This window comes from Macaca thibetana, chromosome 2 (assembly GCF_024542745.1).
Source record: "Macaca thibetana thibetana isolate TM-01 chromosome 2, ASM2454274v1, whole genome shotgun sequence".
NCBI classification, from domain to species: domain Eukaryota; kingdom Metazoa; phylum Chordata; class Mammalia; order Primates; family Cercopithecidae; genus Macaca; species Macaca thibetana.
In genome coordinates, this window is record NC_065579.1 from 93,997,503 (window position 1) to 94,025,249 (window position 27,747).

At 40.5% G+C, this 27,747-nt stretch overlaps 1 protein-coding gene across 2 annotated transcripts in view; it reads left to right on the plus strand.

The window, feature by feature from the left end:
• The first annotated feature begins 13,755 nt into the window (after nucleotides 1-13,755).
• The window catches only part of MYRIP (myosin VIIA and Rab interacting protein), a 418,438-nt gene continuing 404,446 nt past the window's right edge, over nucleotides 13,756-27,747 (plus strand). Inside the window, exon 1 of one of the 2 annotated variants that reach the window (XM_050780367.1) lies at nucleotides 13,756-14,079. The gene's annotated coding sequence lies outside the window, so the exon portion shown is untranslated. Of the gene's footprint in view, nucleotides 14,080-14,643; nucleotides 14,714-27,747 lie in introns of those variants that run through there. The other variant, XM_050780368.1, reaches the window with a different exon arrangement.

Below are 27,747 nucleotides of genomic sequence, written 5' to 3' on the forward strand. Positions count from 1 at the left end.
TGGGAGGGTAGTCCTCTCTCTGTACCTGGGGTCACACAAGGCAGGAGTCACACAAAGAGAGAGACAGAGAGAGAGAGAGAGAGAGAGAGAGAGAGCGTGTAGCAACTATTAGCATGTATAAGGGAATAGGGTGTGTGGGTTACTTTGAGTTTGCAGTTAAATGCCTGAAAGTTCTCTTTAAAGGAAGCTGCAGGAAAGTGGAAGTCCAGTCTGCTAGGTGGTAGAGATGCCTCTGTGGTCTTATCTCTGGCCATTGGCTTGAGCCATTTGGGTGTGGCACAGAACTGGAAACTGTCTTGGGTGACTGAGCCCTGCTTCTGACATGAGAAAGTAAAACTTATATGCAAAGTAGATGATAAGGAAAATAAAATTAGGAGAATTAATCATACCCTAGGACATAGATGACAGAAAAATCTTCAGATTTCTCTGGAGGTTGCTGGCATGGGAAGCTGGTGGTGGGCATCCTAAGTGATTGATTAGTGTAGCATATTTGGCATTCTCTGTTTGGTCCTGAATTGGAAGAGGGGGACAAAAAATAGGGAAGCTGGCAGTCATTGACCATTCTGGGCTTAGTGCTCCAGGAGTTGTGGGTCAGACTTATTTTGTCATAGGTGGTCTGACCATTATCATTTGTATATTCAGTCTCTCAGGGTCTCAATGCTACTAACCCACTCTGTTTTCAGCGGTTGCCTCAAATGCTATGTTGTTTCCATTTTCTCACTAGCCTTCCACATTTCCTGTTTAAATCCCCTGAGATACAAGAGCGCGACAGTGGATCCTTGGAAGAAGCAAATAATGTCTTTTTCTCCTCACATTCCTTCCAAAGTATTCTATTGCTCTCCTGAATGAAAGACTACTTCTCTCTTTTCTTCCTGTGTAATAGAAGCTTCCTCCACATTATATCCATTTCTTCCTTACTCTTGGATTACTATGTTCCAGATAAGATCCACTTTTTTTTTCTCCTACTGTCATAATCCTGTTGGCTCTCTCTTAATGGTGGCGGTCGTAGTGGTAAAGGAGGGGTTACCAAGAGGAGAAATATCACTAATGAGCTGGAGTATCATTGCAACCAGCATAGAAATTCTTTACCGCTCAAAAAAATTTTAAAATACATACAAATTCAGGTCATCTGATTAAACAAAAAAAGTGAATATTCGGTGTGCATGAAAGTCTCTGAATGTGTTTGAATTGTAAATGTTTGTGAATGAGCATTTTCTCTGGTGTCTTCATTTATTCAATAAGTATTTGTTGGGCACTTCCTGTGTGCTAGCTTCTGTCCAGGGCACTTGGAGATATCAGTGAGTAACATAAAGACCCCTGCCCTCAAGCAACTTACATTCTAGTGAGGAAGACACACAACAAATAGTAAACAGAGTAAGAAAGTTTAGTGTGTGGTAAGTGCAATGGGATAAGGAAAATGCAGAGCAAGGAGTGGAGGATCAGGAGTGGAGGGGAAGGGGGCAGGTTCATCTGACTTTTTTTCTTTGGTAATGCCTGACTTTGCCTCTTCAATAGCAAACTTACTACTAATACTCAGTGAATAAGATCATGACAATTAAACTCTCCCGCGGGATTTGAGGATTGTTATGACAAAGAGGCACACTCACACGCAAGGCTCTGGTTGAATTTCTGGGCATTCCTGTTAATTTTATTAATCCTCAGTACAGCTGTAGGTGAGTCAGCTGCCACGGATCTCAACCAGTTCAGGATTCAGAGAAGCATTGTAATCTTATTTGGTTATAGAGGTTATTAACCAAGCCTGGGCTTTGTTGTAAGTACCTGATTTACAATAAGAAAAATTGTAAGAGGAGAGAGTCACAAATCAAGATTCTATAAGTCAGTAATCATGTTTCCTCTGTAAAATAATATTTTTATTATCAGAATCTCTCTGCAGCATCAGGGACCCTTATTGGATACCCTAGTCAGTGAATGACAAGATTCTACTATATTTCTGCATTGTCGTTCCAAGATAGAATCAACTTTACTAAAGAAAGCAGCAAAGATTTTAAAAAGCCATTATTTAGCAGGGAAGGAATAGTTGTATAATAAAATATTAATTGTTTTAAAAAAGACTCAGAGAAAACTACCATACTTACCAGAAGCAATATTTTCCCTCCACATTTCTATTTTTATTTCTATTTAGTCCAGAATGATCTGCTTTATCATCTCAAGATAGACATATGATCATATCTTTTATTTTTAAAATGAATTACTGCTGAAGAGCGGAAAATTCAGAGTTTACCTTTTGAAGCTTAGCCCAATGGTGTGCATCTTGTTTTTTTCACACCACAAGCAGAATGCGTTGAACTGTGTTTCCTATTCATCTGCTACTTCATGGTGGGACTGTTGAAGACTGGTCTTGTGTGGTTTGGATAGCCCTTGCTGGTCCAGATCACAGTGGATCCCTGTGTTGAGGGCCAAGGTTGCAGCTCGGTTTGATCACATTCCATGCTTAAGCACTGTTCCTTGGAGACTTCCAGCCACACTCTCGGGTTCTGGGCTCCCTCTCTTTCTTCCCACTCCAATTGAAAACACCTCAGTCCTTATGTGGAGCCTATTCATAAGCTTAGCTTCCTCATTTCTCAAAGTAACTTTATTTTAGTGATCTCCTTGCCCTTCTCTGCACTGGACCTTTGTTGGGTCAAGGTCACTCTGTCCACTTGTGTAGTCATTTGCTGCATACAGGTGTCTGGCTAGGAGGACAAATGGAGGCTGAAATTCAGCTCGTCCTCCACTTGCCAACTGCATGCCCCTGAGATAAGCCCACCACCTTCTAATACATCCAGCCAGAGGGTAAGGTGGCCCTCATTCATAGAGAAGTGCTAGTAGGAACTCTAAGTGGGGTCATTCTGCTCCTCGCCAACTGGTCTTCATAACTTTAAATTTCAGGGAACAAAATTAGGGCATCCACCCACTCTTCATATAAGTTGAACCATCTCCTCTTTAGAGACCAGCTTTCAAATCTGGTAGAGATGGCCTCATCTGATTAAAAAGGTTTTGTTTCACAAGAATTCCTCTTGCCATTTTTACCCCAAGACTCAAGAGCCAAATACAATGAGTGCCTACTCACCTTGCTTTTTATATAACTAATGTTCCCTTAAGGTATCTGCCCAGATCCCCTTCATCAGGTAGGCACCCCCAACCCCAGGTGCTGTGAGTGTTGGTTGCTAATGATGCTCAGTGGCCCCTTTCTTTGGAGAGTTATCTTCTGGGGGAACAGAAGCTACTTTATTCAGGAGAATCTTATCCTGACCACCCCAAATGAAGACAATGCTATTAGCCCGCCCTGGCATAAGAATGCTAAGGGCTGGTCCCACTTGCTTCAAGATGCAATTAGTTCTGTGGTGAAATTCATACTCCAGAGAAATAACTCCATGGTATCATCCAGGGCTAGTTTCCCGTGAGACCACATTCTTGCTCACTCAGATCCTTCCCCTGCCTCATCCTGTTCCCATCATTCCCATTCTCCCGAGAGCATCTACTCAATAAATCCTGTGCAAATGAATCTCTCTCTTAGGCTCTGCTTCTCAGCACCTGACCTAGAATAACAAGTAAAGAAGTCTCCTCACAGCTCTCAGAGAAAAATCTAATCTGCTTAGGGATAGCTTTCTTTCTCTGTTCCTCCTGAGAAACACCATTTCTTTCTTTCTTTTTTTTAACTTTTATTTTAGGTTCAGGGGTGCATATGCAGGTTTGTTACATAGCTAAATTGCATATCGTGTGGGTTTGGTGTATAGATTGTTTCGTCACCCAGATAATCAGCATACTACCCGATAGGTAGTCTTTTGATCCTCGGTGTCCTGCCACCCTCCCCACCCTCAAGTATGCCAGGTGTCTGTTGTTCCCTTATTTATGCCCATGTGTTCTCAATGTTTAACTCCCACTTATAAGTGAGAACATGTGGTATTTGGTTTTCTGTTCCTGCATTAGTTCATTCAAGATGATGGCCTCCAGCTCCATCTATGTTGCTGCAGATAACATGATCTCATTCTGTTTCATGGCTGTGTAGTATTCCATGGTGCATATATACCACATTTTCTTTATCTTTCTACTGTTAATGGGCATTTAGGTTGATTCCATGACTTTGCTATAGTGACTAGTGCTGCAATGAACATATGTGTGCATGTGTCTTTATGGTAGAATGATCTATATTTGTTTGGGTATATACCCAATAGTAGGATTCCTGAGTCAAATGATGTTTCTGTTTTAAGTTCTTTGAGAAATCACCACACTGCTTTTCACTGGCTGAACTAATTTACATTCCTGCCATCAGTGTATAAACATTCCCCTTTCTCTGCAACCTCATCAGCATCTGTTGTTTGTTGACTTTTTAATAATAGGCATTCTCACTGGTATGAGATGGTATCTCATTGCAGTTTTGATTTACATTTCTCTAATGATTAGTGATATTGAGCTTTTTTTTTTTTTTTTTTTTTTTTTTTTTGAGATGGAGTCTTACTCTGTCGCCCAGGCTGGAGTGCAGTGGCGCAATCTCGGCTCACTGCAACCTCCACCTCCCAAGTTCAAGCAATTCCCTTTTCTCAGCCACCCAAGTGTGGGATTATGGGCACTCACCACAATGCCCGGCTACTTTTTGTATTTTTTGAGAGATGGGGCTTCACCATGTTGGCCAGGCTGGTCTTGAACTTTTGACCTCAAGTGATCCGCCTGCCTCGGCCTCCCAAAGTGCTGGGATTACAGGCGTGAGTCACCACGCCCAGCCTGAGCATTCTTTACATGTTTGTTGGTCATGTGTGTGTCTTCTTTTGAAAAGTGTCTGTTCATGTACTTCACCCACTTTTTAATTGGGTTATATCCTTTCTGTTTGTCAATTTTCTTAAGTTCCCTATAGATTCTGGATATTAAACCTTTGTCAGTTGTGCAGTTTGCAAATATTTTCTACATTCTGTAGGTTGTCTGTTTACTCTGTTTATAGAAACACTATTTTCTTAAGAAAAGAAAGAATGCCATGCCCTGCTAAGTGTTTTGTTTTGTTCCACATAGATATATATGTAGATATAGGCATATATATGTAACAAAGCAAAATACTTTGTTTTGTAAGGGAACAAGTAGTTTTTATACATATAAGTACTATAGTATATGCTATATACTATAGCCTATAGTATATGCTATTTTATAATTAATCCCTCAACTCCCACCTTGAACCTGGCCAACTTACTTTAGACTGTGGTCAACTTTCCGCATATCAGTATGTATAGATTCACCTTTCTAATAACTGTATGGAATTCCTTATTTTAAGCTGTTGCCAATTCAGACTTGAAAGTGTTTGCATTTTTCAGTATTATAATTTATGTAGAAAAGGTCATGTACAAACCTTTTTGTACCTTGTGCTAGTATTTTGGTAGCACAGAGTTCTAGAAATACAATATATGGCTCAAACAGTTTGTATGTCTTAGACTAAGCTGACCTCCAAAAATCTCCCACCAATAGAATTTGAGAATACTTATTTCCCCATATTTTTACCAATGTAAATATTTTCAATCTTTTTTTCCTTTTAAAATTATAATTAACAAAATGTGTTTTAATTTTCACTGTATGCATTACTGGCAAGGTTGAGCATCTTTTCTAAGTTTGTGGATTACCTGTGCTTTACCTCTGTGTGTGGACTAGTCACATCCTTTGCTCATTTTTTACTGGCTGTTTTGTCAAGCTGATATATCTTAAGCTGTTCCAGTTCTCAGAGTATATATGACATCCCTCCCTGACTTCTAGTGCTGCTCCTCATTTACTCTTACTTTTATCCTTTTATTATATGACAAGGATTTAGGGAGGAAAGTATAGTTGGCACTGTTGGTGCCATTCCAGATGCCCTTTCCTGGGCTTGTGCCCCTTTCCCAGTTGGTGTAAGTGTTGGCACCTAATAGCTCACGACTACCTCTTTCAGATAATTGCTTTCAGCTAAACAGAAGCCACCTTGCATGGGAGAATGCGCTCCAACCAGGGGCAGCAGGTAGATCATGACTGATTTACCAGGATTACAAAGGCCATCCCCTTGCCTCGAAGGGGGTAACTGTGTAGTATAATTCATCCTTTGAAGCTCCCCATGGGCTCAGGCTGAAACGGACCCCTTTTCAGACCACTTCCCCTTTATGCTTGCCTCCCTTCCTTTTTCCCTTGAGCACCTACTCAATAATTCACATGTCCTCAGATTCCTGTCTCAGACTCTGTTCCTGAAGAACCTAACCTAAAACAGGCAGTGATATAAATGCATGAGCTCAGAGAAACATCTGATATAAACATCAGTAACCATTTCTTTTTGTGTGGACAATACAAAGTGGTGTACTTGTATGACAAAATGGAATGTTTTAGTCAGTGCTGACTTAATTATCTAGCCTCATTAAAAAACAGAAATAGATTTGTGTGTATAAAAGCCATGACAGGATGTCATGTTGAGATTATATAAGGCCCAAATCTGCCTAATATTTGCAGGATGGTAGAGAAAGGACCATTCTATATTCAGAGATCTTATCTAGGCTTTATATGGTAGTCAGGAGGGCAGCCTGCCCAGGAGGACATCAGAAACCACAGACCTGCTGTGTACTCTGCACTCTGGAACTTTTCTGTATCTTGAGGACAAAGAATTTTACAGATTGCATATCGTCTTTATTATAGTTGTCACAATATTCCTGGATATTTTTGTGCATGACATGCTTTCTGCATGTGTAGTTGATATGAGGCCAGGGTGGGAATTACCCTCTTTCACAAATATCAATTGAAAACCTTGCTCACTATAAAGAAGTTTCAAACCATAGACTTGAATACAGTATTATAAGATGTACAATATACCATATTATTATGGTCCTGGATGTACCTCTTCCAAGTGCAAGTGGAGAAACGTATTGATTTTTAATTCACCTTTAAAAACTTTTTAAAATTATGAAATACTTAAAGATTCACAGGAAGTTACACAAAAATGTACAGGAAGCTCCCATGCAAACTTTTACCCAACCTCCTCTAATGTTAACATCTTGCATAACCATAATATAATATCAAAACAAGGAAATTAACATTTGTAAAAGCCACAGAGCTTATTCAGATTTCAACAGTTACATATGCTTCCACTAGTATGTGCACGTATATAGTTCTACACAATTTTATCACATATGTGGCTTCAAGTAACTATGACCACAATCAAGAGACGGAACTGTACTGTTACCACAGGACCCCTCGGTCTACTCTTTTATAGCCTTACCTGCTTCCTGTTCCACCCACCCCTATCCCCAACACCTGGTAACCACTAGTCTGCTCTCCATCTCCATAAAGTCATTATTTCAAGAATGTTATACAAATGGAACCAGAGAGCATATAGGCTTCTTAGATTGCTTTTTGAAAACACAACAAAATGCCCTTAAGATCCATCCAAGTTGTTGCATTATCAATAGTTTGTCTTATATGTGAGTAGTATTCCACAGTATGGAGATTCCTTAGTTTGTTTAACTATTACTTTTGTATAGTTTCTAGTTTTTCTGTTATGAATAAAGCTGCTAGGAACATTCTTGTACAAACTTCTGCATGAATGAAAGTTTTCATTTCTCTAGGATAAATGTCCAAGGGTTCAACTGCTGGATTGTATGGTTAGTCTGATCTTAGTTTTAAAAGAAATGGTCAAACTATTTGCTGCAGTGGTTGAATCATTTTACATTCCCACTAGCAATGTATAAATGACACAATTTCTCTGCCTCCTTGCCAACATTTGGTGTTGTCACTATTTCTTTTACACATTTCGATAGGTGGGTGGTATCGATATCTCATTACAGCTCTAGTTTGCATTTACCTAATGGCTAATGATAGTGAACATCTTTTCATGTGCTTATTTCCCAGCAATAAGTATATACTATCTGGTGAAATATCTGTTCATTTTTTTCCTCTATTTTCTAATTGGATTGATTGAGTGGAGTATCTCTTCATTTTTCTCCCATTTTCTAATTGGTTGGTTTGTTTCCTGTTGAACGTTAAGACTTCCTGTGTGGAATGCTTGTACACGTTGGGAGTGTAAATTAGTTCAACTATTGTGAAAGACAGTGCAGTGATTCCTGAAAGAACTAAAAACAGAAATACTATTCAATCCAGCAATTTCCATTACTGGGTGCATACCCCAGGGGATATAAATTGTTCTATCATAAAGACACATGCACGCATGTTCATTGCAACACTATTCACAATAGCCAAAACATGGAATCAACCTAAATGTCCATCAATGATAGACTGGATAAAGAATATGTGGTACATATATACTGTGGAATACTACGCAGACATAAAAAAAGAGATTATGTCTTTTGCAGAAACATGGATGGAGCTGGAGGCCATTATCCTTAGCAAACCAATGTAGGAACAGAAAACCAAGTACTACATGTTCTCACTTATAAGTAGGAGCTAAATGATGGGAAGACATGGACACATAGAGGGGGACCACACACACTGGGGCCTATTGGAGGGTAGAGAGGGGAGGAAGAAAAGGATCAGGAAAAATAACTAATAGGTACTAGGTTTAATGGGTGATGAAGTAATCTGTATAACAAACCCCCATGACACAAGTTTATCTATATAACAAACATGTACCCCTGAGCTTAAAAGTTAAAAAAGGAGTTATTTGTGTATTCGAAATACAAGTCCTTTGTCAGTTACATGATATGAAAATATTTTTTTCCAGAATGTAATTTATCTTTTTGTCCTCTTAATTGGGTCTTTCACAAAACAAACATTTTAAATTATGATGAGGTCCAACTTATAAATTTTTCTTTTCACTTACTTTTTAGTCAACAAATAATTATTGAATATCAACAGTATATTAAGATATTGTTCCAGGCACCCTGTAGAGATCACAGATGTGACATAGCTTTAACTTCAAGGTACTTAGAATCTAGTAGGGGAGACTGGAGATCTATGCAAATAACTAATACTACATAGCAAGTGCTAAGTGACATGGAAGAGGTCGAGATACTGATAAGGAAGTAGTGAGTGAAAGCTTTATTTCACCACTTATATACCAGAAATGTCACAAAATAGCATAGAATGTTCATTTATAAACTCATTTTCCAGGTTGAAAATGATAGTTTTAAAATAAGTAACATATAATAAATCTCATGTACAAAATGATTGCACATACATTGTATCAATTAATAACAATCTTACAGGGTGGTGGAGAGGATTACAACATATTTTATATGTGAAAAAATCTTGGATTCAGCCAAGTTAAGCAACTTGCCCAAGGTCATGCAGCCAGGAAGTGGTGAGTTCAGACTGGCACCTCAGTCTTGTGATTAATGCTCTTTTAATTCTACCCAGAATCCTCCTGAGACATGTTCTTTTCTTGCTAGTATAAACTCATCAATCTTCCGGCTAAGAAATGAACTGTCTGATTCGCATTTTAAAAGAAGACGTGGTACAGTTCCTTGTGCACACAAATGTCAAAGAGCTCTTATTGATAAAGGAAGAATCCATTAAAACTCTTACGGTGGTCAAGATCTTGCAGAAAATGGAAAAACAAGCGCTTCCTGTGAGTCATGAGGTGATGCTATGGCTGGATTCAACGACATTTTGCTGGATGACTGCTCAGGATGGGGGAATTGAAAACATAGCGTTTTAGGTCATTTTGTGCCAGGCACACTGTTATCCAAAATCATCTTCAGATGCCAAACCTTTCACGGGGAACATTAAAAAGCAGTCAGTATTAGTGCTAGTGAAGAAGGAAAGGTGGGCCTGTTTCTAACCCAAAGGACTACCTACCAGTAGGAAACGGGCTCGTTTTCATTCCTCTGTCTCTGGGCTTCCATCTGTACTTTCTTCCTGCCTTATTTGTGACCTTGCTCAAATCACTTAACTATTCTGTATTTATCTGTCTTTCTTTTAAAGTGTTTATAACTCAGGTAAGATGTTAGGACTTTGATTCTGAGAGTCTGTAAAGAAGTGGATTGACTAATTAAGTCAGCTTTGCAAACATCTGCATAATGCCAAATCAATTTTGAACCCAGCACCCAATCATGTCATGATGCAGCCCCTGTGGGGCCCATGTGGAAAGTAACCCTTTGACATTCTGCATTCAAACATTTATCCTGTTGGCCTGGCATCCAGCTGAAAAAGCTGAAATCTTCACTGGATCTGGACATAAATGAATTCCAGTGTTTATATGTGGCTTACTATGTACCAGTTGGGAGGCATGTGTAGGAAAGTATGTGAGCTGTGGTAAACTTTTCAGCTGATTTACTCCAACCACTGTGTCCATCTTACTGTCTTTGCTACTCACAAACATAGCACTCCAGTCTTTACACTTCTCAAGGGCTGGACTTAATGTTTGGAGCAAGACAAATAAGTTTTCCTGGGCAACTTAATGTGTACTGTGGAAGGGAAGAATTGCCTCATTCTTAGGTGCTGGCCACTGAGTAGAAGATAATTCTGGAGCTGTCAGATGCCACTACATTAAGTAAGTCAGCTTAATAATAAAACCCAAGGGGGAAAGCAGAGAGGAGTAGTGGAGAAAGAGGGAAGAGAGACAGCAGACAAACTAGAGAGAGGCTGAGACTATAGTTCTACTTCTACTGACATCACCTGAATCCCTGAATCTAAAGGTGCCTGACATTACACCTACATCTGGACTTTGCATTTAAGTGGGCCTACGTATTTCTTTTCATGTCTAAGCCTTTTAGAGTTGGGTTTCTGTCACTTATAACTAAGAGTTCTTGAGATCTCTTAAATAAGTTATAATAAATCCTATTCAGTAGAATATCATATAGCTGGAAGAAAAGAAGGAAGGAAGGAGGGAGGGAAGGAGGGAAGGAGAGAGGAGGGAAGGAGAGAGGAAGGAAGGGAGGAAGGAGGAAGAAGAGAGGGAGGGAGGGGGGAGGGAGGAAGAGAGGGAAGGGAGGGAGGAAGGAAGAAGGGGAAACTCCTTGTAATGATAGAGAATGATTACATGATACGTTGTCGAGGGGAAAGGCCAATCGACTTGTTATTATAATTTGCACTTATTGATTGCAACAATTCAGAACAATGAACATCATTTAACATAAGTTTATTTTGACTGTCCAGATGGATTATCAACTCCTGAACATTCTTATCCTATTATTTTTTTCTCCCCTCCATAGCAATCAACAGGCTCACAGTACTGTTTTTTATTGGACACTGCTCCCTGAGATAAAATCATGTTGAAAATCTAGTTTCAAGCAAATGTTTTTATGAAATGTTTCACTGGCAGGACTTGGTTTCACAATCAAAGAATCTATTGGTCTGACAAAAATAAACCAAAAAATGGGCAAAGGATATGAATATAGAGTTTAAAAGGAAATACAAGTGTCTCATAAACATATGTAAAAATGTTCTACCTCACTTTTAATAAGATAAATGCTAAGTCAAGCTACCGAGACCATTTTATATAATTGGCAAAGATCTGCAAGTTGGATAACATACAGTGTGAAGGGATATGTCAGTGTATTAGAAAAGTATCAGTCAGGTACAACTAGAAAAACAGAAACCACTTGGAATATTTAAAATGAGGGGAATTTAAAACATAGAGTTGGTTACACAGAGGATGTGAGAGGCTGAAAGACTCCCAGGAAACAGTGAAACTACTGGAGATTAGCAACGGTAGGACATCCTGTTACCTCCAGGCCAAAGAGACAAGAGGGGGAGGTGTTGCCAGAACCCAGGGAGCTGAGCCCATACTGAGCCTGTCCTACTGGACTTGGGACCACCCGGGAGGAGTAGCTGCTGCCCTAGACACCCTTCTATTCCCACCACCCATGCTGAAAGGGAAGAATGGGAAATACCCTGGCTTCTCCTTTTCTCCCTCCTATTCTCCTACTGCTGAGTCCCATCGGTTAGTTGATAGGGGAGTCTGGGAAATGAAGCCCCCCATGAAGCAGAGTCAGAAGGTCTGGGAATGGATATGAGAGCTAACAGGCTCAGAACCATCAGAGGACTGGGTGTGTGAAATATGCAATCACATATCTTGTGTGAGATCATGAGTTTATATCTCTATGAAGGGCATTTGACATTATCCAAATTATAAATGCACATCATCTTTGACCCCACGATCCAGTTGTACATATTTATTCTTCATATGTACTCCCACACATACACAGTTACATAAGAACAAAGTTATTCACTGCATAATTGTTATTAACAGTGATAGATTGGAAACCATTTAAATGCCCATAATTGGGGGCCCTTACATAAATTTTGGCATATCCTATTCAATGGAATATCATACAGCTGTAAAATAACAAGAAAAAGTTTTTGGTAATGATATGGAATGACTCCATGATAATATCTTGTTAAGGGAAAAGATCAAAATGTAAAACAATGTGCAAGTTCGTACAACAAAAATAAAAATAAGAGCATTAGACAAATATGTTTGTATGTATGTCGATTTCCTTGAGGCGAGTACACACTGGTTGCCCCCAGGAAGCGGAATTGAGAGACAAGGGTGGGAGGGAGTCTTGTTAACTGTGTTCCATTTGTAGTTTTAGAATTTTGTGTCACGTGAATGCTAATCAAGCATAGCTAAATAAAATTTAAATGTAACGTAAACAAAAGAGAAACAAAAGAACTTCCTTTCCACTTTACCAGTTTGCAGACATTAAAATCCCTTTAAGGGAGGGAATAGAATCTTTAAAGAAATTAACCCCTTTACCTTCCGAAAGGTTCCCCCCCTCCCCCCGCTGTGGACTGATCAGCAAACAAGCCATTTATTTCTACTGCGCAAATTTACACGGAGAGAACAGCCTCAACCCACCGGCTTGAGAGGATTTCCAGGGATTTAGAAATCGCCAGTGTAACTCCACAAAAGCTTCAAATGCTTTATTTTCATGGAGCAACTTCCACCCTGCAGCTAAAATTGACAATGTGTTTTCACAGCCGAGTTGTTGGGGCTGAGGCAGTCGGTCTCAGGAAGATTCCTGGCTTGATGGATGCAAACGCGCAATGAAGTCCTGGCCTGGAGTGGAACCTTTCAACTCTCAGCCATTCTTCCAGGACCGGGAACTCCTGGCACGAGCCCGAAAGCGTTCCTCACTTGCAGCAGTCTTTGGGCGTCTTTCTGACAGAGCGGGCTCACTAACCCGGCGGTTCAGCAGCTGTGGGGGGTCTGGGAGACTTGGGCGCGCCTTCGCCTGGACAGCTCCCTGAGCGCGAACCCCTTTGATATGTGTTGAATGAATGAGCGTCGCTAGCGTAGTAAATTTATGGCAGAATTAAAGCAATCCACATAGGGGTCACTACGGCGACTTTAATTACCCAGGGACTGTGAAGTGGGGAAGAGCTGTCTTTGGAGGAGCGCCACACCACGTCTTAGAATCAGGCAGGCCCCGGATTCTGGTGACCCATAACTCTACGGTCACTGAGGGTCCAGGACTCAGAGGCAGGGGAGAGGAAAAGCCTGACTTAGAATCGGGGAAGGACCTGGAGTTGCACCTGGGGGCTCCCGAACCGCGGCCCCAATACTGCACTGCGCCGCAGGGAAGAGCCCCGGGAGGGGCGCGGGTCCCCGCCCCGGGCGCGCGCAGCCCTGCCCAGCCTCCTCCCGGTGCGCCCCGCCCATCCCGGCGCGTGCCGCCCGCGCGCCCGAGGTGCTCTGGAGGAACCGGCCCGGCGGGCACCCCCGGCCCCGGCGCAGGCGCGATCGCGATCGCGGGCTGCCCCTCCCGCCGGGTGCCCTGCACGCGCCCCCGCCCCGCCTCCGCACGCTCCCCCGCTCCGGGCGCCTCTGATTGGCTGTCGGCCTGGCCAGCAGGTGTCGGCCGCGGCTGCGGCCAGGCTGGCCCTAGCTGCCTGCGGCGCGGGCGCCTCCCTCGCAGCCTCTGCTGCCGACGCTGCCGCCGCGCTCCCGCCTCCTGTCGGTTCCCGGGCTCCCGCTGCGGCTGCAGTTCTGGCAGCCGAGCCCCCGCGGTGCTGCAGCCCAGCTTTAGCGCGCAGACCGACCCGCGCCCCTTCCTCGCCGCCGGCAGCCCCTAATCCACGCGCCGCGCTGCGGCAGGTGCCCTGGGCGCACCAAGGCTCGGTGGCCTGAGCCCGGCCGCCATCGATGACCCCGGTCGCAGACCTGCTTCAGGCTGGCCAACCCGTGTGAGTACCGTCCGCCTCCCTCTTCTCCCCTCTGGCAGCTTTGCGCCACTCTCCCTTCAACATTGCCGCAACTTCGGGGGTGGGTGTGTGAAGGTGTGGAGGTGTCTCTCACGCTCCCCCGCACCCTGTGCGCGTCCGGAGCCAGGAACCCTAGGCGCGGCCAGTCAGCCTCTGCGGAGGGTCGAAGGGCGGGGGTACTTGAACTTGCTCAGGGATCATCGCGGAGTCAGAATCGCCTCTTTCTCTCGCTGCTGGGGCGGGAGCTCGCCTCTGCGTTTCCCTCGCGTTTTCCGATCCCGGCTGGCCACGTAGCGCTTGGGCTGCGGTTCACCGCGTACCTACTGCGCTGCGGGCGCACCGGCGGGACGCCTCAAACCATCCGGTAAGCGCCCCGCAGCAGCCCAGCGCGGTGGACTTGACTCTTTCAAACTCTTAATTTCTGTAAAACGGGGCTAATCAGGGACTCGTTCAAGGTCACAGCTGGTGCTCAGAGTTAGAACACAGGTGGATTGCGTCTGGCCCTCGCCTGCGGGCTGCCTGGAGAGGGGAGCGCTGTTGGCGGGGCAATCACTTCAGCTTCATCCCGGATTCCTCCTCATACTCCCTTTCCGCCACAGCCGCCAGACTTGAAAAGGTAGGGAGCCAATCCTAGGGGGCTCTACATAGATTTGGAGGTAACGGCGGGGAATCTTCCTGATGGAGGCGTGGAGCGGAAAGATTCAGTGGTGGGAACCCCAAGACCTGAGGCTTTTTTGGAGCACTTGCTCCCCTTCTTGTTCCTTAATTTACTGACGTCTTGGCAGGGTAGGGGAATTTGTTCTTAGATCCGTCCTGCTCCTCTTTTCTTTTTCCAAATAAGCACCGTCCCCAAGGATAAGTACGAATCTCAAAACTCTTAAATGCACACACCGGTTTGGGCCTAGGGACTTCCTAAGAGAAGCGAGTACGCTGTGAGCTTGGTTCGCTAACGTTGGCTCCTATCTGCTCCTAGAAATTGCCTTCAGTCTGGCTTCATTTCCATGCTCTCCATCTCTCCGACCATGATCTCGATTTGTTGATTTTCCTGACACTTTCTTAGGGGAGGAAGACTGAGACTGGGGGCTGGCCAGTCTTGGTGTATGTAAATGACGTCGAATGTGATTCCTTTACTCCAGGTCCTTTGAGGTGGCTCCAGTGGGGCCGCCTGTGGTGTTGTGGGCGCTTCTCAGAGCTCTGGGCTGGGGAGAGGGTTACCTACCCTCTCTTGCCATTATCACCTTGTCCCTTCAACTCAGCCTCCCCCACCACAACTCTGAAACTCAGCCATGAGATCACTACTTAGTTTTGTGATGACTGACCAGCATCTTTGAACTTGAACTTTTTCATTTATAAAATGGAATAATCCCCACCGCCTTTCAGTCTTACCAAGGAACTTGGAGTTCAGAGGATATGATAAATGTGACAGTGCACTGGGGTTTTATTAAAAAGTCGAAGGAAGATGGTTCAAGGCATCCGGGGCTATAGGTGGAAATGGAGGTAATTTAAAAAATTTTACAGCAATATCTGGGACCCTGTTTGCAGATTTAAAAATCTTCTTTTTAGAGAAATTTAGTTTAGCAAGACTTTGAACATACTGCTTTCCATCTTCCTGCTCATGTTCCTTTGCCTGGCCATGGGCAGCTGCATCTCTCCTAATTACCCACCCCTACCTCCATCTGCGACCTGTCTCTGTGGGCCAGAAGCTGTGTCTGTGGGACTGTTTCTGGAAAGTGGGGGGAGGCTCTGTGTGTGTGGTGTCTCTGAGGAGTCAAAGTGTGTCTCTAGAGATGGTGTGTATCTCTTGGTGGCTCAGTGTTCTATGTGGTCTGGGTTTCATCGGCGTGTATGGTGGAAGAAGGGAGAGTTATCTGGCTGCAGAATTTGTTCACTTTTGAGAAAGTGAAGTGTTAGCCATACTCAGCTCAGTCATTTAAACTAGCAGTAGCATCGATTATGTCCTGTCTCCTTTCTCCCTGCCCAGAGGGATTCCTGATGGCTGAAAAATATCCAGTAGAAAACAAGGCTTCCCCCTGATTTTGCCTTCGAGTTATTTTTGTGTATGCACAGACTCTTGTCTGAAAGCCAAGTTAAAGGGAGATGACTGATCAGACCTTGGTGAATTTAGCAATCTATTGAAGTATAATTCCAGAAAATAGTGCAGTTCTGAAGGATACACTCAATGGATTTTCACAACTGAGCACACGTATGTAACCAGTGCCCTAATTAAGACCCAGAATATTTCCAGTCTTCCCATTACCCCTACCTACAGGCACTATCCTCCAAGGGTAGCCATCATCCTGCTTAGTTTTATCAGGTTGGTTTTATTTTTATTACTATTGTTATTTATTTTATCATTTTAGTTCCCAAGCTAAAATGACACTTCTTGATGATTTTCTACCTCCTTTTTAATAAATGCAAACCAAGAGTAGTTATACCTAAACCAGTACAGAAAAATGGAAGAATTTAGCCTTACAATCTGAGTGAAGAGTGACTTGGTTGTCCCACCACACCCTGATCATTAGTTATTTGGTGGTGTAACAAACCTGATCCCAGATGTAACAGTGCTGACATTGGTCAATGGAGGCTGGCTTGTTCCCATAAGAGCTTTTTCATAGAGTGAATTAAAGTAATGCAAATATGAAATTATGTGATATTAAAATATGAATGAGGAAAAAATGAATAGATTCTCATTTGGTACATAAAAATGAAATATTTTGAATTCCTCGAAGATAAAAAGTTGACAGAGAATCAGAATTTGAAAGCTGACTGATTTATGAACTGTTGATGTCGTTGCCACATGGTGGCACCAGGTTGGCTGGAGAACTGAAATACCTACCATCTTTTCCCAAGCTCTCAGAAAGGAATCCCAGGAATAAAATCCAACAACTCAGTATCTCCGAACGTGATTTCCAACTACTATTTTCCATATCTAGCAAGTAGATCCCTTGTGTGGTCCCTACTACTAAATCCATGGGTAGAACTCTATCCCAGCTCTTTATGAAGATGGCCCGTGGGATGGGGGCACGCACTTGTTGGAGGGAGCTGGAGGTGAAACACTGTTACCTTTTCCTCAGTAAGATGGAGTTAAGGTGGTATGTCCTTGTGATTTGAAAGAGGGTTAACTGAGAAGCAAGCTTAGGTCACCTCATCCTACCCCAGAATCTCTTCAGAGGTTTGAGGGAAGGAGTTCTCATTCCAAAGGCTGGTATCTCTTTTCACAGAGCCCTGTCCATGCTGAACCTGGAAGAATATATAGGCCTGGCTGTAGCCACACTACTGTTGCTGGAAGACATGTCCCAACATCCCACAGAGCACGCCCAAGTTACCCAGGAGATGTGGGGATGTTGTATCCAGATATGGAGAAGGCTAAATGGACCCAGCTGGTGCCCTTCTCCCATCCATCACCTTTTGTTTTTATTGTCAGCACGACTGAGATGCTGTTTAGAAGATTGTATTCATTTGGTGGCTTCCATGCCCATAATCACCAAGAGTGTTGAGTGTTTGTCATATGCTGGACACTATAATTATATTTATTTACTCTTCACAATAGGAGGAGGATGGCTTTCCCATTTTATAGATAAAGGAACTGCTCCTTGAAAGTTACACACTCTACGTTTACACACTGTGAAAGCCAGAGTGAAGGTTAAGAGCCGAGTCCCTGAGACAACATCCCTAGCTGAGTTGTACTCTTCTGTAGCGGCCAGGAGGTGGAGGGGAGTCTTATATATAATTCTTTTGTCCTCCCTGGCACCTTCTCTAGCACTTTACATGTAGCCACTTAAGTGTAAGTATGGAATTGCTGTAAATAGAAAATTCTGTCATAAGCAAGAAGGACGGTGAAAGATGAGAACTTGGGGTCAATTGCATTCAACCTGCAATGTTGGGACTCAGTGTGCCTACTAGTTTTATTATGTGTTTAAAACACCACGTTATGGACACCCGTCTTACCTATTTTTTGTGATTTTTTTTCACCTAACACTTTTTTACATGTGTTGATAACATATATTGATCATTGTAAATCTAGTTGATTCATTTTAGCTTAGCATTCCTTTGCTATGCCACAGTTTATATATTGATGAATAAAAGATTTTTCTATCTCTTGCTATTATTAAATATATTTCAAGGAATATCCTTGACAAGATCTTGTAGAAATGCACAAGAGTGTGTCTTGGGCATATATCCTCAGAAGGTGAATAACTGGGTAGTAGGATATGTATGCTTAAATCAACATTCATCTGTTATTTTAGCTCTCCTAGGTTTGGCAGGTTGCCCTCCTACTGCATTGTGTTGGAGTTCCTTGTATTCCCATATCTTTGGCTGTGACTGGTATTGATGAGATGTTTTGATTTGGGCTAATCTGAGAAGCATGGAATGTATTTCACTGCTCTTTTACTTTGCATTTCCCTTAGAGATTATCTTTTTAATATATAGTTTTAATATAGTTTTACAGTTTTCTTTTTTGTGTCTTGCCATTCATTTTTTTTACTGGCAAAATTTTGTTTTTCATAGTTGGGTCTTTGAACTCCTCTGAAATTTATATATCTGTGTTGTTGAGGCAGGGGTGTAATTGTTTTCCATATTGAAAACCATTTACCCCATTATCATTTCATGAATAGTTTACTATTTTCTCACTTATTTTGTTGCCATCTCTGACATAGGCTAATTTCTGTTATATCCTTGGATCTGTCTCTTGACTCTCTGTTCTACTCATCTTTTTGTGATTCCTGAGCTAATACCATTTCATTTAATTATTAAAGCTTTATAATAAATCTTCTCTTCTTACCCTTTTCCCCTAAAACTGTCTTGGCTGTTCTTGATGCTTTAGGCTTCAACATGAATTTTAGGATCTATCCCTTCCTATGAAAATTCCTGTTATAATTTACATTGAATCTAAAGGTTAATTAGAGGAGACTTTTTATCTTTTCACTATTGATATGTTCCTTTCATGGACATGGCCTATCTCTATACATTATCTTTTAGGTCATTCTGCAAGACTTTATAATATTCTCCATAAAGGTCTGAAACTTGTATTAGGCACCTTATAGGTTTTCATTATCATTTTTCAATTAACAGCTCTGTTGACGTATAAGTCACATACTATACAATTCACTCACTGAAAGTTTACAGTCAGTGTTTTTAGTAAATTTGCAGGGTGTGCAGCCATCAACACAATCTAATTTTAGAATATTTTTGAACCCTGCAAAATAAACCCTGTACCCATTAGCAGTCATTTCTCAGTTCTCATCCCTCCAAACACCCTGCCACACACCCAGCCCTAGGTAACCTTACCAATCTACTGTCCAAGTCTATACATTTGCCAATTCTGGATATTTCATATAAATGGAATCATACGGTAATATAGTATGTGGCATTTTGTGTCTGGCTTCTGTCACTTAGTGTAACGTTTTCAAGGTTATCTATGTTGCTGAATGTATCATTGCTTCATTCCTTTTTATTGGTGTATTTCATCATACATATACATTACATCTTAGTATCCCTTCATTAGTCTTTAGAAGTTTTATTGCTCTTGTGAATGGGATCATCTCTCCTCTAGCTACATTTTTAAAATTGGTTATTGCCAGTATATAGTAAGGGGGCTGGTTTTATGTATTCTAATTTTCTATTTAGCATTTTTGTTGGCTTGTAGATTCTCTGGATGTTCTGTAGAAAGCCATAGGTACTACAAGTAATGGTGGTTTTGTTTTTTCTGTTTTAAAACTTTATATATTTTTTCCTTTGCATATTACACTGCCTAGGGCCTCTGGCATAATGTAGAGGAATAGTAGTGATAGTGGACCTCCTAGTCTGGTATGACTTTGATAATGCTTTTAAATATTCACCAAGAGTATGATGGTTACTTTAGGCTTGTGGTAGATATGCTTTAATGTGTTAAGGAATTGTATACTTTTGGTATTCTAATAGTGTTTGTTTTTTTCAATTATGCTTATGTTAAATGTTTATCATATTCCTTTTTTATATCCTCTTTAACAAAGTTGAATTATTAGCTATAATGTCAATTCATTTTGTTTTCCTTCCAAAGTTTGTATTATGAAAACATTATATTTTCAAGTGTAAAATTATATTTTAATGTTGAATTTGCCTTTTCAAATCATACTGACACCCTATCCTGAGGGTAAACTCCCCTTGTAGGTATTTTTCTTTCTTCTCTTACTTGAGGATCAGTGTCTTGAAGAAAGATCAGACCAACTGAAGAGGCAAATAAATATGAAGCACTCTGGACAGTGCCTGGCACATAAGTATTAGTTATTATCATAATTATACAATGTAGTTAGTAATAAATTATCAAAGAGCATTGATTTGGAGTCCTGAGGAGGAGGATTCACTAGGGGGATGCCTGCCCAAATGGAGTGGCTAATGGGGAATGTGGGATTTGACCTGGCATTTGAAATTAAATTAAACTAAACGTGTTAATATAAAACGTACTTATAGAAATATAGGCAAACAGAAAGAAAAAAGTAAAAATCACCTATATTCCCACCACTTAGTCACTTTTGAAATTTTTATATATTTTTTTCCAGAGGTCATTTGATATTGTATACATAGATGCAAACCTTATAAAATATTCGTTTTCTGAATCTCACTAGTTATTAAGCCTTCATAATGATAACAGCCTTCACATCATCACATGAAAACATTCATTAATGAACTGTCCACTTATATGTAGGTCCCCATTCTGATGTCTTAACATAGCACTAATGAGTGTCTGTCTACTAAGCATCGTTTTCTTTATGGGCCAGTTGCTCCTCAGTTATATAGGATTTTATTGGACATGGTAGTGCAAATTCATTGTAGAGTAGAATTGCAAATCTTGCAAAAGATGGAGAACTTCGTGAAATTGATGAAACTAGGTTGACAATCTGCAGAAAACATTTGCTCGTTGTTGAACACATTGATTGCTGACAGTCTTAAACCTGGTAAGGATCGAAAAAAGAGACAGTATCTGCATGCTCCAGAAGAGAATGAGTTGAATGACAAAATAGGGAGAGGTCCTTTTGATGCCAATCCTCAAATAATTTTGCTCAAAAGTGATACTCTTTCTGAATTTGTCAAAAATGTCAAATGCTCATTGAAGGGTGTTTTGTACTCTTTAAGTTTGCTGGGAAATTTATGCCCCAAATATGAAAACATGATTTATTTTAAGGTAGCATTTTCCACCAGAAATATAATACTAGGAATACATGTAGTTTAAACTCTTCTCATGGGCACATTAAAAAGTTTTTAAAAATGGTGGAACTAATTTTAATAATATATTTAATTTAATTCAGTATATCAAATATACTTTTGTATACATTTCAAGATATAATCAATATAAAATTATCAATGGAATGTGTGACATTCTTTTTTCTATACTAAGTCTTTGAAATCTAGAATGTATTTTATACCCACAACACATTTCAACTGGACTAGTCACATTTCAAGTGTTCAGTAGCCACATGTGCTGGATAGTGTGGTTCTAAGAACTCGTGTAAAGTTGTATATCAAAATTTGCTAAAACATTAAATAAAATGTATCTTCTTGTTTTTTCTCCCTTAAAAGGTAATACTAATCAAAACTTTATTTCCCATTATTTACTGTGATATTTTAAGTGGATTCACTTTAACTGACTTTTCTCTGGTAACAAGTATCCTTGAATAATATGGACCATATGAATATTTTTTTAAAAATAAAGTGATACTTTAAAAAACTTAACAACATGTCAGCAACTTTAATGCCAGTATTTATTCTTCTGTCATTACTTTCATCCTTCAAATAATCTGTTTGATCTATATACCATAATTTGTTCAATGAAACCATTCTTTTAAGATACTAGGCACTTTAGACTTTTATCAACTTCAACTTTGTAGACATTCTTTGTTTTCTTGAGATGAAGTACTTTGTCAAAGTTAGTTTACTTTAAGCTTTTGATATATATTTTCAAATAACCCTCCAGAAAAGTTTATAAATTTATCTTGCCATTAGTAGTATATGAGTATGCCAAATTCCCATGCCTTGCCCTTGATAAGTATGATTATTAAATAACAATGCTAGTTTCTTGGGCAAAAAGAAGAACCCCAGAACCTTGCTTTTTATTTCACCTTTCTCTAGTGGTGAGGCAGAATGTATCTGCATATTTATTGGCTCTTCATGGCCAACTTCACTATAGAGTTATCCATGGAGGTTGCTTTTAATTTCCTGTGCATTCTGTAACTTGCATTTATTACTTGGTGTTTTTGAAAGAATAGTTAAGTTGTTTTACCCAGATCATGTTCATATTTTTAGTGTTTTTCTATGATAAACTTTTGATTGTTTCTTTAATTTTGGGGGGTTATTACATAGATGCATTCAGTAAACATCCTTGAAATTTATTTATGCACATGTACAAGAAACTCTTGAAGATATATGCCTAGAAGTGAAATTGCAGGGTCTTATTTTATGTAAACTTTGAATTTGACCATTTGATGCCAAATTACTCCCCAAAGTGACAATACTAATTTAAATTGCTATAGCAATGTAGATGGATAGTATCTGTCACATTAAGGAGATAATACTACAGAAGGAAGAATAAAGATGTTAAAGGAGAAAATACATAGGTATATATTTTTGTGCATATATAAATACCCTAAAGTTCAAATAGAAAGCTCAGAGGTTTGGGACCTTTTTATTTTGAATATTGCATCATATAAATGATTATACATAAATATATCATAAACCTCATATAAATATTTACTGGCTGGGCACAGTGGCTCATGCCTGTAATCCCAGCACTTTGGGAGGCCGAGGCGGGTGGATCACCTGAGGTCAGGAGTTCGAGACCAGCCTGACCAACATGGTGAAACCTCGTTTCTACTAAATAAAAAAAATTAGCTGAGCATGGTGGTGCATGCCTATAATCCCAGCTACCTAGGAGCCTGAGGCAAGAGAATTGCTTGAACCCAGGAAGCTGAGGTTACAGTGAGCCAAGACTGAGCCATTGCACTCCAACCTGGGCAACAAGAGGAAACTCCATCTCAAAGAAAAAAAAAGAAAATTACCTAGCTGGGGAGAACTGGTAAGAGTCTAAATGGTCAATTATTTAGTAGTGCCTTTAATGGAGGACAAACTACAAAAGGAAGCAAGCACCTGTTGGGGAGAACCAGGAAAGCACCTCTGTCCAGCTCTGCCTCTGTCTCCCCCATCCTGGGGGGTAGATTCTACCATTGGACGATTATTCCTTTTTGTCTTGTCTTGTGTTAAAATTTAGAAGACTTTTGTTGGGGTAACTCCAAAGTAACACTGTTACAGTAACACCCTAATGTGAATGAATTTATGAGATCAATTGCTAGTGACAGGAAGACCAGAACAGCGTGACACTACCAGAGGTTAGTGAGGAAATGGCTGATAGGTGGACTTGGTTGGGGAATGGGCTGGATGATTTACTAAAAGAAACCTCACCCACTTCCAACTTACCCTAAGGATGAATTCTGCATTTCTGCAGGGAAAGTAAAAGGAACTTTATGAAACTGTGTGCCTAAAGGCATCCAGAAAATTGTTTTTGGTTTTTTATTCGATCATTACCTTCCCTAGATAATTTTTTTTTTTTTTTTTTTTTTTTTTTTGAGACGGAGTCTCGCTCTGTCGCCCAGGCTGGAGTGCTGTGGCCGGATCTCAGCTCACTGCAAGCTCTGCCTCCCGGGTTCAGGCCATTCTCCTGCCTCAGCCTCCCGAGTAGCTGGGACTACAGGCGCCCGCCACCTCGCCTGGCTAGTTTTTTGTATTTTTTAGTAGAGACAGGGTTTCACCGTGTTAACCAGGATGGTCTCGATCTCCTGACCCGTGATCCACCCGTCTCGGCCTCCCAAAGTGCTGGGATTACAGGCTTGAGCCACCGCGCCCAGCCTTCCCTAGATAATTAAGTTAAATTTTCTGTGTATATTTATATATCATCATCTGGGGCAAGAAAAAACACTGTATGGAATTCCATTTTGTGCCTATGATTTACAATGTGATACCACTGATGAGACAGATGTGTGATCTGCAGCTGGGATACACAAATCCATGCTGTGGGCTGACAGTTTAATCTTACTGAGCTGACACTGGGGGAGAGAATGCAAGACGTGTGTGCCCCAGGAAGGGTGAGTGCCTGGAAAACAGGTGCCCATGACCTCGGGATCTAATGTGACTATTTGCCAAAAGCCTCAAATAATCTTCTGACACTGAATCTTGGTGGCTCAGGTAACTGTTCTGCAATATGGTTCTCTCTTTTTGGTATGAAATGTAACTATCTCAAAGTGTATTGAGTCATTTTCTAGGCTGGCAAGCCTAGATGACAGGATTCTGGTGAAATCTCTGGGGAAAAGAAAAATACCCAAGCCTCTTTACATGATGGCTTTTTTGTTTTGTTTTGTTTCCTGAAGAGATCCCAATCTGTGTAAGCAGTACTTCCAGTTCCTAAAACCTCTTTCTGACTTCCTCTTGAAAACCTCTGTCTCCAACATCATTTCATTTTATCCATGTAGCTCCAGCCTCAGAAAATATGGCAGGTGCTGCTTTTGTGTTTGTGTTATATGAATATAGTTTTGTTGTTTTGTTTCTTCTGAGAAACAATTTATTAATCATTAGGGATTTTGATTTACTAGAATGATATGTAAATAGTATTATGTTTGAGATGAGTATCTTTCTTTTACAGCTAATGATAAGAAAAATCAGAAATGCTGTTTTAATTGTTTTAATCCTCGTTCCAAGTCTTTTAGAAACCCACCAATCAATTTTTCAGCTCTGTGGTCCAATGAAGGTCAGGTGCCTCTCCTAGAACTGCAGATCTTGCAGTCTGGTTCTGGAATGTTGCTGAGATCCCCTAAAGGCTCCTTCATGCTCCCAGGTCTGAATCCTTCCTTTTGCAGGTTCCAAGTACCTGATGCATGTTCTTCCCACTGCCCCTGCGACCAGCCATTTTCTGCTTGGGCTCCTTTTCCTTTAGGCTGCTGCTGATGGTGGATGGGGATGCAATGCTGACATTTTCCCTTTCTCTGTTATAAATGACCCGAAAGCAACAAAGAGAATGAAAAACAGAAGACCAAACATTTTTCGCAAATCTGAAAGATGGTTAAAATTGCTTCCCCAAAAGGTGGAAACATGGCCAGAAAAAGTGGGATCATGGGAGGTGCATGGAAGGAGGCAGAGGGATGTGCTCTGCATGTTTAGTCAAGAGCACTTGAAGGTGAGATTTTCTGCTGGAGTGCAACACCCAAGTCTCTTGTATGTAGTGGGATAAGGAAGCCTGCAGAGGCAGCGAACACTTCCTGCTGTCCACCACTGCCCACCCCCAACCCCTGCACCACCTGCCCTGACTCAGTGTCTTCTTTGCCTCTTGGCAAGTGTCTCCAGAGTTTTTACTTGTTCTTTTCAGACTTTCCAAAGGACCAACTTTTGGCTTTGTCTTCTCTCTCCTATCATTGTTTCTATTTATTAATCTCTGTTCTCATCTTTATTTTTTCTTTCCTACTACATCTTGGGTTTTTTTCCCCCTCATCTCCTAAATTTATATGATTAATTCATTAACTTACAGCTTCACTTCTTTCCTATATATGCATTTAGGACTATAAATTTTTCTCTAAGTATTGCTTCAGCAATGTTTTTATTTCACAAGTTTTGATATATAATGTTTTTGTTATTGTTCACATGTAAGTTTTTAACATTTTCATTATAATTTCTTCTTTGAGTTTTGACTTATTTATATGTTTTTTTCCTAGAACTTTTAAATATTTTTTTTTCTATTTTAATTCATGGTGACCAGAGAATGTGGTCTACATGATTCCAGTTATTTGAAATTTGTTGATGCTTGTTTTGTGGCCTGGTACATAGTCATTGTTCATAAATGTTCTGTAACTTCTTGAAAAGAAAGTTATTGGTTGCAGAGATTCATATCTGTTTATTAGCTTAAGTTAGTTAATTATGTTATTCAAATATTCCATTTTTTACTGATGTTTTTGCAGTTTGGTTAATCAGTTATTGAAGGGGAAGTATATGAAGGCCAATTTATTAATTTCATCTTGTGCTTTCATTTTGTTTTGTATATTTTGAAGGTGCATTTTTGTTTAAGTATATACCATTATGAGAAACCCTCTTAGTCTCTAGTAATACCTCTTGTTTTTAAGTCTGCGTTTAATAGAGCTATACTGTATTATATTTTTAAGTTGACATATCATAATTATACATATTTATGGTATGTAGTGATGTTTCAATATATACGGTGTACAGTGATCAGATCAGGGTAATTAGCATGTCCATCATTTCAAACATTTATCATTTCTTTTTGTTAGGTACATTCAATGTCATACTTCTAGCTATTTGAAACTCTATAACAAGCTTGTCTGTGGCCCGCGGGCAGCATGCAGCCCAGAATGGCTTTGAATGTAGCGCAACACAAATTTGTAAACTTTCTTAAAACATTATGAGATTTTTTTTGTGATTTTTTTTTTTTTTTGTGCTTATCAGCTCTCATTAGTGTTATTGTATTTTATGTGTGGCCCAAGACAATTCTTCTTCCATCATGGCCCAAGGAAGCCAACAGATTGGACACCTCTGCTCTATAGCGTATTATTATTAGCTATAGTCATCCTGTAATGCTGTAGAACACTAGAATTTGTTACTCCTATCTAGCTGTAATTTTGTATCCTTTAACAAATATCTCCCTTTCTCTACCCTTCCCAGACTCTTTCTACTTTCATTTGTATGAGGTCATTCTTGTTTTAGCTTCCACAAAGGAGTGAGAACATGCAGTGTTTAACTTTCTGTTCCTGACTTATTTCACCTAACAAAATGTCCTCCAGTTCCATTCATGTTTGCACAAATGACAGGATTTGATTCTTTTTTATGGCTGAATAGTATTTCATGGTGTATATATACGCCACATTTTCTTTATCCATTAACCTGATGTTGGACACTTGGCTGTTGTGAGTAGTGCTGCAATAAACATGGGAGTGCAGATAGCTTTTCTTTTCTTTCTTTCTTTTTTTTTTTTTTTTTGTGAGGCAGAGTCTGACTCTGTCACCCAGGCTGGAGTGCAGTGGCATGATCTTGGCTCACTACAACCTCCACCTCCTGGGTTCAGGTGATTCTCCTGTCTCAGCCTCCCCAGTAGCTGGGATTACAGGTGCCTGCCACCATGCCTGGCAAATTTTTGTATTTTTAGTAGAGATGGGGTTTTGTCATGTTGTCCAGGCTGGTCTTCTGACTTAAAGTGATCTGCCCACCTCGGCCTCCCAAAGTGCTGGGATTACAGGCATGAGCCACCGTACCTGGCCAGATGTCTTTTCAATACACTGCTTTATTTTCCTTTGAGTAAATGCCCAGTAGCCCAGTAGTGGGATTGATATGGTAGTTCTACTTGTAGCTTTTTGAGGAACCTCCATACTGTTCTCCATAGTGACTGTCCTATTTTATACTCCCATCAACAGTGTGTGTTTTCTTTCTTCCACATCCTTGCCAGCATTTTTTTTTCATCTTTTTGATAATAGCCATCCTAACTAGGGTAAGATGAAGCCTCATTGTGGTTTTGATTTGCATTTTCCTGATGATTAGTGATGTTGAGTATTATAAATATATTTGTGGGACATTTACATATCTTCTTTTGATAAATGTCTACTTAGAGCATTTGCCTTCTTTTTAACT